At 49.9% G+C, this 11579-nt stretch overlaps 1 protein-coding gene across 2 annotated transcripts in view; it reads left to right on the top strand.

Moving 5' to 3' along the window:
* Positions 1-280: 280 nt before the first annotated feature.
* Positions 281-11579, top strand: part of slco2b1 (solute carrier organic anion transporter family, member 2B1) — a 95887-nt gene continuing 84588 nt past the window's right edge. The window contains exon 1 of one of the 2 annotated variants that reach the window (XM_038818850.1): positions 281-392. The gene's annotated coding sequence lies outside the window, so the exon portion shown is untranslated. The remainder of the gene's footprint in view (positions 393-11579) is intronic. The other variant, XM_038818851.1, reaches the window with a different exon arrangement.

Raw genomic sequence — 11579 nt, 5'->3', positions numbered from 1 at the left:
CAATGATTTGGCGCCGGAATATTTCGACAAGGGGCTTTTCGCAGTAACTTCACTGAAGCCTACTTGTGACAATAAGCGACTATTATTATATCCCATGAAAGATGAAGAAAAATGGCTTTCTCTACATGAAAGGGCCAGTAGAGCCGCAATGGACCGAGTGGCCCCCTTGTGTGCTGCAGAATCCCAACACCCAACATCTGTGCACAATTTGGAATGAACTCCGCCAGATACAATCTCTCCCAGTTTTTTTTTGTTAAACCTTGCCTCCTGTGCTGTGAGTGGAGGAGTTTGCTGATCACACCCTGGCCCTCCTCCTGCACATTTACAAACACACTCGGGAGTTCCTCTGGCGTGTCTGCCACCGAACAAGTTTCAAGTGAAAGCTGGGAACCGTGAGTAAAAACTTCTTTTTGTTGAGCGCTTATGTCAGTTCGGCTGCCGAACACAACTTTCTAAAAAGTCCCAAACAAGGAGGCAGATTGGGGAGGCGAAGGTGCTCACATCTGAATTGTGCCATCTCAGTATCCAAGTCTTTCACTTTCCTTTAGAGAGTGCATTTCTGATCTGCTTTGAGGAGCGAGGAGATTTGCCCGTGAAGCACAATCTAAACCCCTTCGACAAGCCCAAAGGCAGAGAACTGCACCTTGTTTTAATCCCACACTGGGAGCATCCCCATTTAGCATCCCCTCTCCTCTCCCCAAATTCAAACTATGCAACACAACTCTACTCAATCTCCCTCTTCTGCATCTGACGCCTGCCTTTCTGCGGGAGCAGTTTTTGATATTTACTTGTAAAAAAACAAATAATTCTTAAAACAAAAGAACTTGCCTAAGTTTGGGGGGGTTTTTCTTTTAGTTTTACAAGATAAACTCATGCTATCAGTATAGCATGTTCAGGAAATGCCACACAGCTAATTTGCTGCCAAACCCGTTTTCGACTTCGGAGAAAGCAAACTTTGTTTCCTTCAAAAGTTTTTTTTTCTCCACGATAGATCTGTCAAATATTGTTTCCGGGCTTTTGTGATGGTTTCCAATCAAACTGTGACCCAAGGTACCAGAGTTCCCTATTGGGAAGTGGGCAATTATATTCATTTATACAGTATAACAACATTTGTATTTCATGCAATGACTGCCAGAGGCTTTAGCCAAACGAGGGCTTTTGGAGTGTAGACACTGTTACAGAATCCTGACATCCGACCCATCAAGTCTGCACTGACCCTCAGAAAAAGAGCACCCTATCGAGACTCAGCACCCCTCCCTATCCCTGTAACCCCATACAACCTTTTGGATACTAAGGGGCAATTTGGCAAGACCAGTCCACCGAATAACAATCACTTACCGTCACAAGTCGGCTTCAATGAAGTTACTGTGAAAAGCCCCTAGTCGCCACATTCCAGCCCCTGTTCAGAGAGGCGCTGCTGGCATTGTTCTGCATTACCAGCCAGCTGCTTAGCCCACTGTGCTAAAGATCTTTGGGCTGTTGTACTGTCGAACAGTCAATGTGCTCACTGTGAGCTCCCTCAAACAGCATTGAGATAAACCCACCAGAGGTGAATAATAATCATCTTTATTAGTGTCACAAGTAGGCTTGCATTAACACTTCAATGAAGTTACAGTGAAAAGCCCCTAGTTGCCACATTCCGGCACCTGTTCGGGTACATGGAGGGAGAATTCAGAATGTCCAATTCACCTAACAAGCCTGTCTTTCGGGACTTGTGGGAGGAAACCGGAGCACCCGGAGGAAACTTGCGCAGTCAGTGGGAGAACGTGCAGACTCCACACAGACAGTGACACAAGCTGGAAATCGAACCTGAGTCCCTGGCACTGTGAAGAGACAGTGTTTTTTAAAAATAGAATTTACAGTGCAGAAGGAGGCCATTCGGCCCATTGAGTCTGCACCGGCTCCTGGAAAGAGCACCCTAACCAAGGTCAACACCTCCACCCTATCCCCATAACCCAACCCAACACTAATGGCAATTTTGGACATTAAGGGCAATTTATCATGGCCAATCCACCTAACCTGCACATCTTTGGACTGTGGGAGGAAACCGGAGTACCCGGAGGAAACCCACGAACACACGTGGAGGATGTGCAGACTCCGCACAGACAGTGACCCAAGCCGGGAATCGAACCTGGGACCCTGGAGCTGTGAAGCAATTGTGCTATCCACAATGCTCCCGTGCTGCCCCAGTGAAGAGACAGTGTTAACCACTGTGCTACCGTGCTACCCATATAGGCCAGGACACCGGGGAGAAATCCCATCCTGCTCTTCTTCGAAATATGACAGTGGAATATTTCATATCCATCGGACAGGCGAAAGGGTATCACCGGTTTGATATCTCAAGTGAGAGACAGCACCTGTGAAAGGGCAGCACTTCGTTGGCACTGCACTGGAGTGTTAGCCCATGCTGCAGGCACAAGAACAAGGAGGCCAGAATCAGCTTGCATAAAACATTAGTTCGACCTCAAATGGAGGATGCGTCCAGTTCTGGGCACCAGAGTGTGAAAGCATTAGAGAAAGCGCAGAACAGATTCACGAGAAAGGCTGCAGAGGTGGGAGACATCAGTTAGACTGATGAAGCTGGGCTTGTTCCCCAAAGGAGATTTGATTCAAAATCATGAGGGATCTGGATAGAGGAGATACTGTTTTCATTGGTGGAAGGATTGATAACCAGGGAGCTCAGATTTAAGATGATTGGTTCAGGAAAAGTCGCCATGGTCCCAGATGGCCATAGGCTGCGTTCCCCTTTGAGGGGGGAGAGCTGATTTAACCTGAGGGTCACCACACCTCAGGCAAGGGGCAAGGTTTTTTTTAAATTTAGAGTGTCCAATTATTTTTTCCAATTAAGGGGCAATTTAGAGTGTTCAGTCCACCTACTCTGCACATCTTTGGGTTGCGGGAGTGAAACCCACGCAGACACAGGGAGAATGTGCAAACTCCACACAGACAGTGACCCAGGGCTGGGATTCGAACCCGGGTCCTCAGCGCCGTAGGCAGCAATGCCAACCACTGTGCCACCGTGCTGCCCCGCAAGGGGCAAGGTTGAGCCTTCATGAGCAACCTCACGGGAATTGAACCCGCGCTGTCGGCCTTACACTGCATCACGAACCAGTTGTCCATCCAACTGAGCTAAACCAGCTTAAAGAAATGAAGCCCGAGAGACAGGGGGAGAAACTTTGTCACACAGCGAGTGGTTAGAATCTGGAATGTGGGTGTGGCGGAGGTTGTGACTTTCAAAAGGAAACTGGCGAATTACCTGAAGAGAAGGAAATAGCATGGAAAGGGGGCAGGACAGTGGGATAGGTTGAGTATCTCTAGCAGAGGGCTAGCATGGGCACGGTGGACTGAATGGCCTCCATCTGTGCTCTATCCACCTCATGATTCAGTGTCTCTGGATTGGGGTTTGAACCCCCAATATTCTGACCCAAAGGCAAGGGTGCAACAAATTGATTCACCGCTCACAAGGGTCCAGTTCCAACAGAACATCCCCCCCTATTCCTTCACAAAAACAAAGTGTGCAGGGGGGTCCCAGTGAATCGGTGGGAGACAGGCCAATGTAAACACTGGGTGTAAATGGTGAATAGTGACTGAAGGGAAATTATTTAAATATACCACTGTTGAAAGAAGACCGATGGTGGGCTTAATTGGCCTTAAATGTTTTCCGGCCTCCAGCGATGCGTGAGGCAGACAAAGCAAGCACTTCCGTCTGTGCCCGTAACTAGTCACTTCAGGTCGCCAGAGGCTATAGCTTGAGCGGTGCCACTCCACATCGAGTGCGGCTGATCCACAGATTCACCTCTTTTTTACCACCATAAACGTATTGGCAGGTCTTGCAGGTTGATAATCAACCTGTTTTAGAACATAGAACATAGAACAGTACAACACAGAACAGGCCCTTCGGCCCTCAATGTTGTGCCGAGCCATGATCACCCTACTCAAACCCACGTATCCACCCTATACCTGTAACCCCCCCCTTACTTTTATTAGGACACTACGGGCAATTTAGCATGGCCAATCCACCTAACCCGCACATCTTCGGACTGTGGGAGGAAACCGGAGCACCCGGAGGAAACCCACGCACACAGTGGGAGGACGTGCAGACTCCACACAGACAGTGACCCAGCCGGGAATCGAACCTGGCATCCTGGAGCTGTGAAGCATTTATGCTAACCACCATGCTACCCTGCTGCCCCTGTCCTGGGAGTGATTGATGGGGACAGTGTAGAGGGACCTTTACTCTGTATCTAACCCCGTGCTGTACCTGTCCTGGGAGTGTGTGATGGGGGATAGTGTAGATGGAGCTTTACTCTGTATCTAACCCCGTGCTGTACCTGTCCTGGGAGTGTTTGATGCTGCCAGTGTAGAGGGAGCGTTACTGCGTTTCTAACCCCGTGCTGTACCTGTCCTCAGAGTGTTTGAAGGGGACAGTGTAGACGGAGCTTTACTCTGTATATAACCCCGTGTTGTACAAGTCCTTGGAGCGTTTCATGGGGACAGTGTAGAGGGAGCTTTACTCTGTATCTAACCCCGTGCTGTACGTGACCTCGGAGTGTTTGAAGGGGACAGTGTCGAGGGAGCTTTACTATGTATCTAACCCCGTACTGTACCTGTACTGGGAGTGTTTGATGGGAAAATGTAGAGGGAGCTTTACTCTCTATCAGTCCCCGTGCTGTACCTGTCCTGGGAATGTTTGCTGGGGACGGTGTAGAGGGAACTTTACTCTGTACCTAACCCCGTGCTGCACCTGTCCTGGGAGTGTTTGATCGGAAAATGTAGAGGGAGGTTAACTCTGTATCTAACCCCATGCTCTTCCTGTCCTTGGAGTGTTTGATGGCGACAGTGTAGAGGGAGATTTACTCTGTACCTAACCCCGTGCTGTACCTGTCCTGGGAGTGTTTGATCGGAAAATGTAGAGGGAGCTTTACTCTCTATCAGTCCCCGTGCTGTACCTGTCCTGGGAATGTTTGCTGGGGACGGTGTAGAGGGAACTTTACTCTGTACCTAACCCCGTGCTGCACCTGTCCTGGGAGTGTTTGATCGGAAAATGTAGAGGGAGGTTAACTCTGTATCTAACCCCGTGCTGTACCTGTCCTGGGAGTGTTTGACGGGGACAGTGTAGAGGGAGCTCTACTCTGTATCTAACCCAGTGCTGTAGCCGTCCTGGGAGTGTTTGATGTGGACAGAGTAGTGGGAGCTTTACTCTGTATCTAACCCCGTGCTGTACCTGTCCTCGGAGTTTTTCAAGGGTACAGTGTAGAGGGAGCTTTACTCTGTATCTAACCCCGTGCTGTACCTGTCCTGGGAGTGTTTGATGGGGACAGTGTAGATGGAGCTTTACTCTGTATCTATCCCCGTGCCGCTTTCCTTGACTGTCGAGTCCCGGGCTGGGATTTAAACCAGAGCCCTCTGACTCAGGAGCAAGGATGTTACCCACTGCAAAACAAGACCTCCTGAAGCCTCAGAGAGGGTTGTCCTCAAATGCTGGACCAGAAACCCAGTGCTTCGTTCAATATTGATTGTGCCGGAGCGTGGCGACTTTCTGCGAGAGCTCCCTCACACAGCACCCGATGCCTGTGTCTATGTATTTACATTGTGCAGTTTCTGTTTGCCCTGTTAGGTATGTTGTGTCTGAGCTGTAAGCAGAACAATACTTTTCACGGAACCTTGCTACACGTGACAATAAATAAATCCAAACAGATTTATTGTGACCTCTCTGCAGCTACAACGTAACTGTGGGCTGTAGTCACCTCATTTTAGGCAGTGACAGGGCAGGACATTGCAGTCTACACTGACAGATGTCACGGTTTAAGTCCATAGAACGTACAGTGCAGAAGGAAGCCATTCGGCCCATCGACTCTGCACCGACCCACTTAAGCCCCCACCTCCACCCTATCCCCGTAACCCAATAACCCCTCCTGACCTTTTTGGACACTAAGGGCAATTTATCATGGCCAATCCACCTAACCTGCACGTCTTTGGACTGTGGGAGGAAACCGGAGCACCCGGAGGAAACCCACGCAGACACGGGGGGCAGGATTCTCCGACCCCCACGCCGGGTGGGAGAATCGCGGGAGTGCCGGGCGATTCCCGCCACGCCGCCCTGGCACCCGCACGCGATTCTCCCCTCCCCCCAAAACGGCGTGCCGCATTTTAATACAGGCCGCTCTGGAGAATCGCCGCTCGCCATTTCTAACGGACGAGCGGCGATTCTCCGGCCCGGATGGGCCGGGCGGCCTGCCCAATACGACCGGTTCACGCCGGCGCCGACAACACCTGGTCGCTGCCGGCGTGAACAGCGCGCGAACGCTGCATGTGCGGCCTGTGGGGGAGGGGGGGGGAGGGAGGATCAAACACCAGGGGGGTGCTCAGTGGGGGTCTGGCCCGCGATCGGTGCCCACCGATCGTCGGGACGGCGTCTCTAAAAGACGCACTCTTTTCCCTCCGCCGCCCCGCAAGATCAATCCTCCATGTCTTGCGGGGAGGACGGCAGCCGCGCATGCCAGGGTTGACGCCGGCCAGCCTGCGCATGCCCGGGTTGGCGCTGGCCAGCCTGCGCATGCCCGGGTTGGCGCTGGCCAGCCGCGCATGCCCAGGTTAGCGCCGGCCAGCCTGCGCATGCCCGGGTTGACGCCGGCCAGCCTGCGCATGCCCGGGTGATATCATTTTAGCTCCGCCGGCCGCGTCATTTACGCGCTGCCGCTTTGACGCGGGTGCCAAGGCCTGGCGCGCGTAATTAACGCGGCGCCGCTCCTAACCCCTGGGGGGGTGGGAGAACAGGGGGCGAGGAGCGATCTCTGGCGCTGGCGTCGGCACTTTATCTCCCTTTGGGGAATTTCACCCGGGGAGAATGTGCAGACTCCGCACAGACAGTGACCCAGCGGGAATCGAACCTGGGACCCTGGTGCTGTGAAGCCACACCGTGCTAACCACTGTGCTACCATGCTGCCCAGTTAATGCCTACATATGCATCTCTCAGATGGGACATTTGATTGAGGCCCGATCGCCCCTTGGCAAAGTGATGCCATGGCCAATATTGTGAAGAAAAAAGAATTACAGACTATTTAATGTTAAAATAATAGCGAGCTAGCACGTTACATGCATTTTTTGTGATTGATGTATGTGTGAAGCAATGAACTATAATCGGTCCATTGTTTAAATTAACACCAGGAATCAGATTGGAGACTCTGAACACAGCTAACTGCAAATCCCGCAGCTGTTCTCAATATCCTGAGTTCAATTCCCACCACGACATTCAAATTCAGCTGAAAACAACTTGGGAATAATCTAATAATGAGTAAGGGTGACCACAAAACTGTTGGAATGTCGTTCAAACACCACTGGTTGGCCAATGCTCCTTCAGGGAAGGAAATCTGTCATCCCTATTTGTGCCTGGACCAACGTGGCTTGGTTGAGAGCTCCCATGCTGCTGAGTCAGAAGGCTGTGTGTTCAAGTCCCACTCCTGGCTGAAATTGCCAGTGTAGTACTGACAGAGAGATGCACTGTCAGTGAGACAGTCCTGCAGCGAAACACAAAGTCAAGGTCCCATCTTCCCTCTCAGGTCCTTGAGGACACCTCATAGCCCGGCATATCCCCCACTCTATCATTACCACCAAGCCAGAGGACCAACCCTGGTTCAGTGCAGGAGAGCATGCCAGGAGCAACATCAGGCAGACCGAAAAATGATGTGTCAACCTGGTGAAGATACAACACAGGACTACTTGTGTGCTGAATAGCATAAGCAACAAGTAATAGACAGAGCTAAGCGATTCCACAACAAACGCATCAGATCTAAGCTCTGCAGTCCTGCCACGTCCAGCTGTGAATAGTGGAAACAACTCACTGGAGGAGGCGGCTCCACAAAAATCCCCATCCTCAGTGGTGGAGGAGCCCAGCACATTTGTGCAAAAGACAAGGCTGAGGAACTCGCAACAATCTTCAGCCGGAAGAGCAGAATGGATGATCCATCTCAGTCCCCAGCATCACAGATATCAGTCTTCAGCCCAGTGATATCAAGAAACAGCTGAAGGCACTGGGTACTGCAACACCCATGGGCCCTGACAATATTGCTGCAATAGTACTGAAGACTTGTGCCCCAGAACTCTCCACACCCCAAGGCAAGCTGTTTCAGTACAGCCAGAACATTGGCATCTCCCATCCACACAAGAAACAGGACAAATCCAATGGAGGTGGTGGTGTAGTGGTATTGTCACTGGGCTAGTAAACCAGAAACCCAGGGTAATGCTCTGGGGACCTGGGTTCAATTCCTGCCACTGCAGATGGTGAAATTTGAATTCAATAAAAATCTGGAATTACAAGTCTAAAGATGACCGTGAAACTATTGTCAATTCTTGTAAAACCCCATCTGGTTCACTAACTTCCTTTAGGGAAGGAAATCTGCCGTCCTTACCCGGTCTGGCCTACACGTGACTCCAGACCCACAGCAATGTGGTTGATTCATAACTGCCCCTCAAGGGCAATAAATACTGGTAAATGCTGTCCCATGAACAAATTTTTAAAAATCCAATTACCGCCCTATCCGTCTACTCTCCATTATCAGCAAAGTGATGCAAGAAGTCATCAACAGGGCTATCAAGTGGCACTTACTCAGCAATAACCTGCTCATGGATGCTCACTTTGGGTTCTGCCAGTCATTCAGCTCCTAACCTCATTACAGCCTCAGTTCAAACATGGACAGAAGAGCTGAATGCCAGAGGTGAGGTGAGAGTGACTGCCCTCGGCATCAAGGCAATATCAAGGAGCCCTAGCTAAACTGGAGTCAATAGGAATCAGGAGGGAAACGCTCCACTGGTTGGAGTCATACCCGGCACAAAGGAAGATGGCTGTGGTGGTTGGAGGTCAATCATCTCAGCTCCAGGACGTCACTGCAGGGGTTCCTCAGGATAGTGTCCTGGGCCCAACCATCTTCAGCTGCTTCATCAATGACCTCCCTTCCATCATAAGGTCAGAAGTGGGGATGTTTGCAGATGACTGCACAATGTTCAGCACCATTTGCAACTCCTCAGATAATGAAGCAGTTCAAATGCAGCAAGACCTGGACAATATCCAGGCTTGGGGTTGCAAGTGGCAAGTTAGATTTGCGCCACACGAGTACCAGGCAATGTCCATCTCCTACAAGAGAGGATCTAACCATCACCCCTTGATATTTAATGGCATTACCATCACTGAATTTTTTACCAGGCCCTCTTCCCTTTTGCCTATTCTAGGCTTGCGTTTTGGATCTTCTGTTGTGAACACAGACACAAAATAGCTATCCAAAGTCTCTGCCATTTCCCTGTTTCCAATTATTAATTCTCTATCTCTCTCCCTAAAGGACCAACACTTACTTTAGTTCCTCTTTTTCATTCTGTCAGTTTGTAGAAATGTTTACAGTCATTTCTTAATATCTTGCATTTTTCTGCCTTTATTTAAAAAAAATTTAGTCACCCTTTGATGGTTTCCAAAGACTTCCCAATCTTCTGCCCTGCAACTAAACTATACAGTATTGTTAGCTTTTTCTTTAAGGGCAGCACGGTAGCACAAGTGGATAGCACTGTGGCTTCACAGCGCCAGGGTCCCGGGTTCGATTCCCTGCTGGGTCACTGTCTGTGCGGAGTCTGCACACCCGTGTCTGCGTGGGTTTCCTCCGGGTGCTCCGGTTTCCTCCCACAGTCCAAAGACGTGCAGGTTAGGTGGATTGGCCATGACAAATTGCCCTTAGTGACCAAAAAAAGGTTAGGAGGGGTTATTGGGTTACAGGGATAGGGTGGAAATGAGGGCTTAAGTGGGTTGGTGCAGACTCGATGGGCCAAATGGCCTCCTTCTGCACTGTATGTTCTATGTTTAAATTGATACCATCCTGAGTCACGCATGGGTGTTGCATCCTTCTTGGAGAGTCTATCATTTTCAATAGAATGTATTTTTGTGAAAGTTGTGAAATATCCCCTTAAATATCTACCACTGCTTCTCCTCTGTCTTACCTTTGAACCTATTTTTTCTATTCCACCGTAGCTGACTCTGTCTTCATACCCTTGAAAATGCCATTTTTAAGTTTCAGACACTAGTTTTAGGTCCACATGTCTCACCCTCAGACTGAGTGCAAAATTCTGTCATGGTAAGATTGCTCTTGCCTTGAGGATCCTTTATTAGATTGTTAATTAAACCTGGGAACAGGAACTAAGGGATTCAACAGGAAGGGTCCTTACAAGCACCAGCACCTTCTCAAGGGCAATTAGGAATGGGCAACAAATGCTGGACCTGCCAGCAACACCCACACACATCCCAACAACAAACAAATAAAAATATGGAGGTGATGCAGGAGCTTGCTATGGTGTATGAGCTATCACAACCTTTGTAGTAACAATGGAAACCCTCCATCAAAGCCCTAAGTCCATGCGTTGTTAATAGATCCAACGTATCACATTCTGAGATGGTTTCACCTGCATCCCCATTGGCAAAATCCTCATTGTAACGGGCGAGACGGAGGCTGGGCAGGGGGGGTCAAGAAAAACAATGAACGAGAACAAGAAGTGAAAGAGGTTGAAGGAAACAAGAGGAAAAGAGGAAAATTAGAACTCCAATTTCTCTGCGTGTTCCCTACAGACCAGCTGAAACAAGCTGCCTCAAACTGTCTCCATGTTTGCATTATAATTCTCATCCTTGTTTTCAAATCCCTCCATAGCCTGGCCCCACTTCCTGCTCTGTAACCTCCCCCAGCTCCATAACCCCACTGGGATCCATGTGCTCCATCAATTCTGGCCTCTTGTCCATCCCCATTTTCCCAACATTGGTGGCCGTGCCTTCAGCTACCGAGATCCGGTGGGCGGCATGGTGGTAAGGCGACACGGTGGCACGGTGGTTAGCACTGCCGCCTCACAGCTCCAGGGACCCGGCTTCAATTCCGGCCTCGGTGTCACTGTCTGTGCGGAATCTGCACGTTCTCCCCTTGCCTGCGTGGGTTTCCTCCGGGTGCTCCGGTTTCCTCCCGCAGTCCAAAGATGTACAGGTTAGGTGGATTGGTCATGCTAAATTGCCCCTTAGTATCCAAAAGGTTAGGTGGGGTTACTGAGTTACGGGGATAGGGTGGAGGTGTGGGCTTGGGTAGGGTGCTCTCTCCAAGGGCTGGTGCAGACTCGATGGGCCGAATGGCCTCCTTCTGCACTGTAAATTCTGTGATTCTATGAGTCCCTCCCCAGTGCCCTTGCTTAAAATAAATCCTCAACCAACATCACCAAAATCAAATCTATCTGGTCAATATCACATTGTTGTTCTCAAATTGGCTACTGCATGTCCCACATTGCAACGGTGACTACACTTCAAAAGTACGTCATTGCCTGTGAAAGGTTTTGGAATGTACTGAGGCGGTGAATGTTTTTCTTTGCTTGCAATCTTGTCTCCCACATATCGCACACGTTTCCTATGTGGCATGATAAATTACATGCCTGCACGTGTCGGGAACATGCTGTGACACATTGCTACATACTCAGCAGGAGTGAGGAGGGCGCTGAATCAAAGTAATTTGATGGTGTCCGAAGTGTCTCGGTTATTTCGAGCAACAAGGAGGTGGTCTTGAATCCTGAGG

Source organism: Scyliorhinus canicula, chromosome 14, assembly GCF_902713615.1.
Source record: "Scyliorhinus canicula chromosome 14, sScyCan1.1, whole genome shotgun sequence".
Lineage (NCBI taxonomy): Eukaryota > Metazoa > Chordata > Chondrichthyes > Carcharhiniformes > Scyliorhinidae > Scyliorhinus > Scyliorhinus canicula.
The sequence above is the reverse complement of the archived record's forward strand: the minus strand, read 5'-3'. Positions and strand labels throughout refer to the sequence as shown.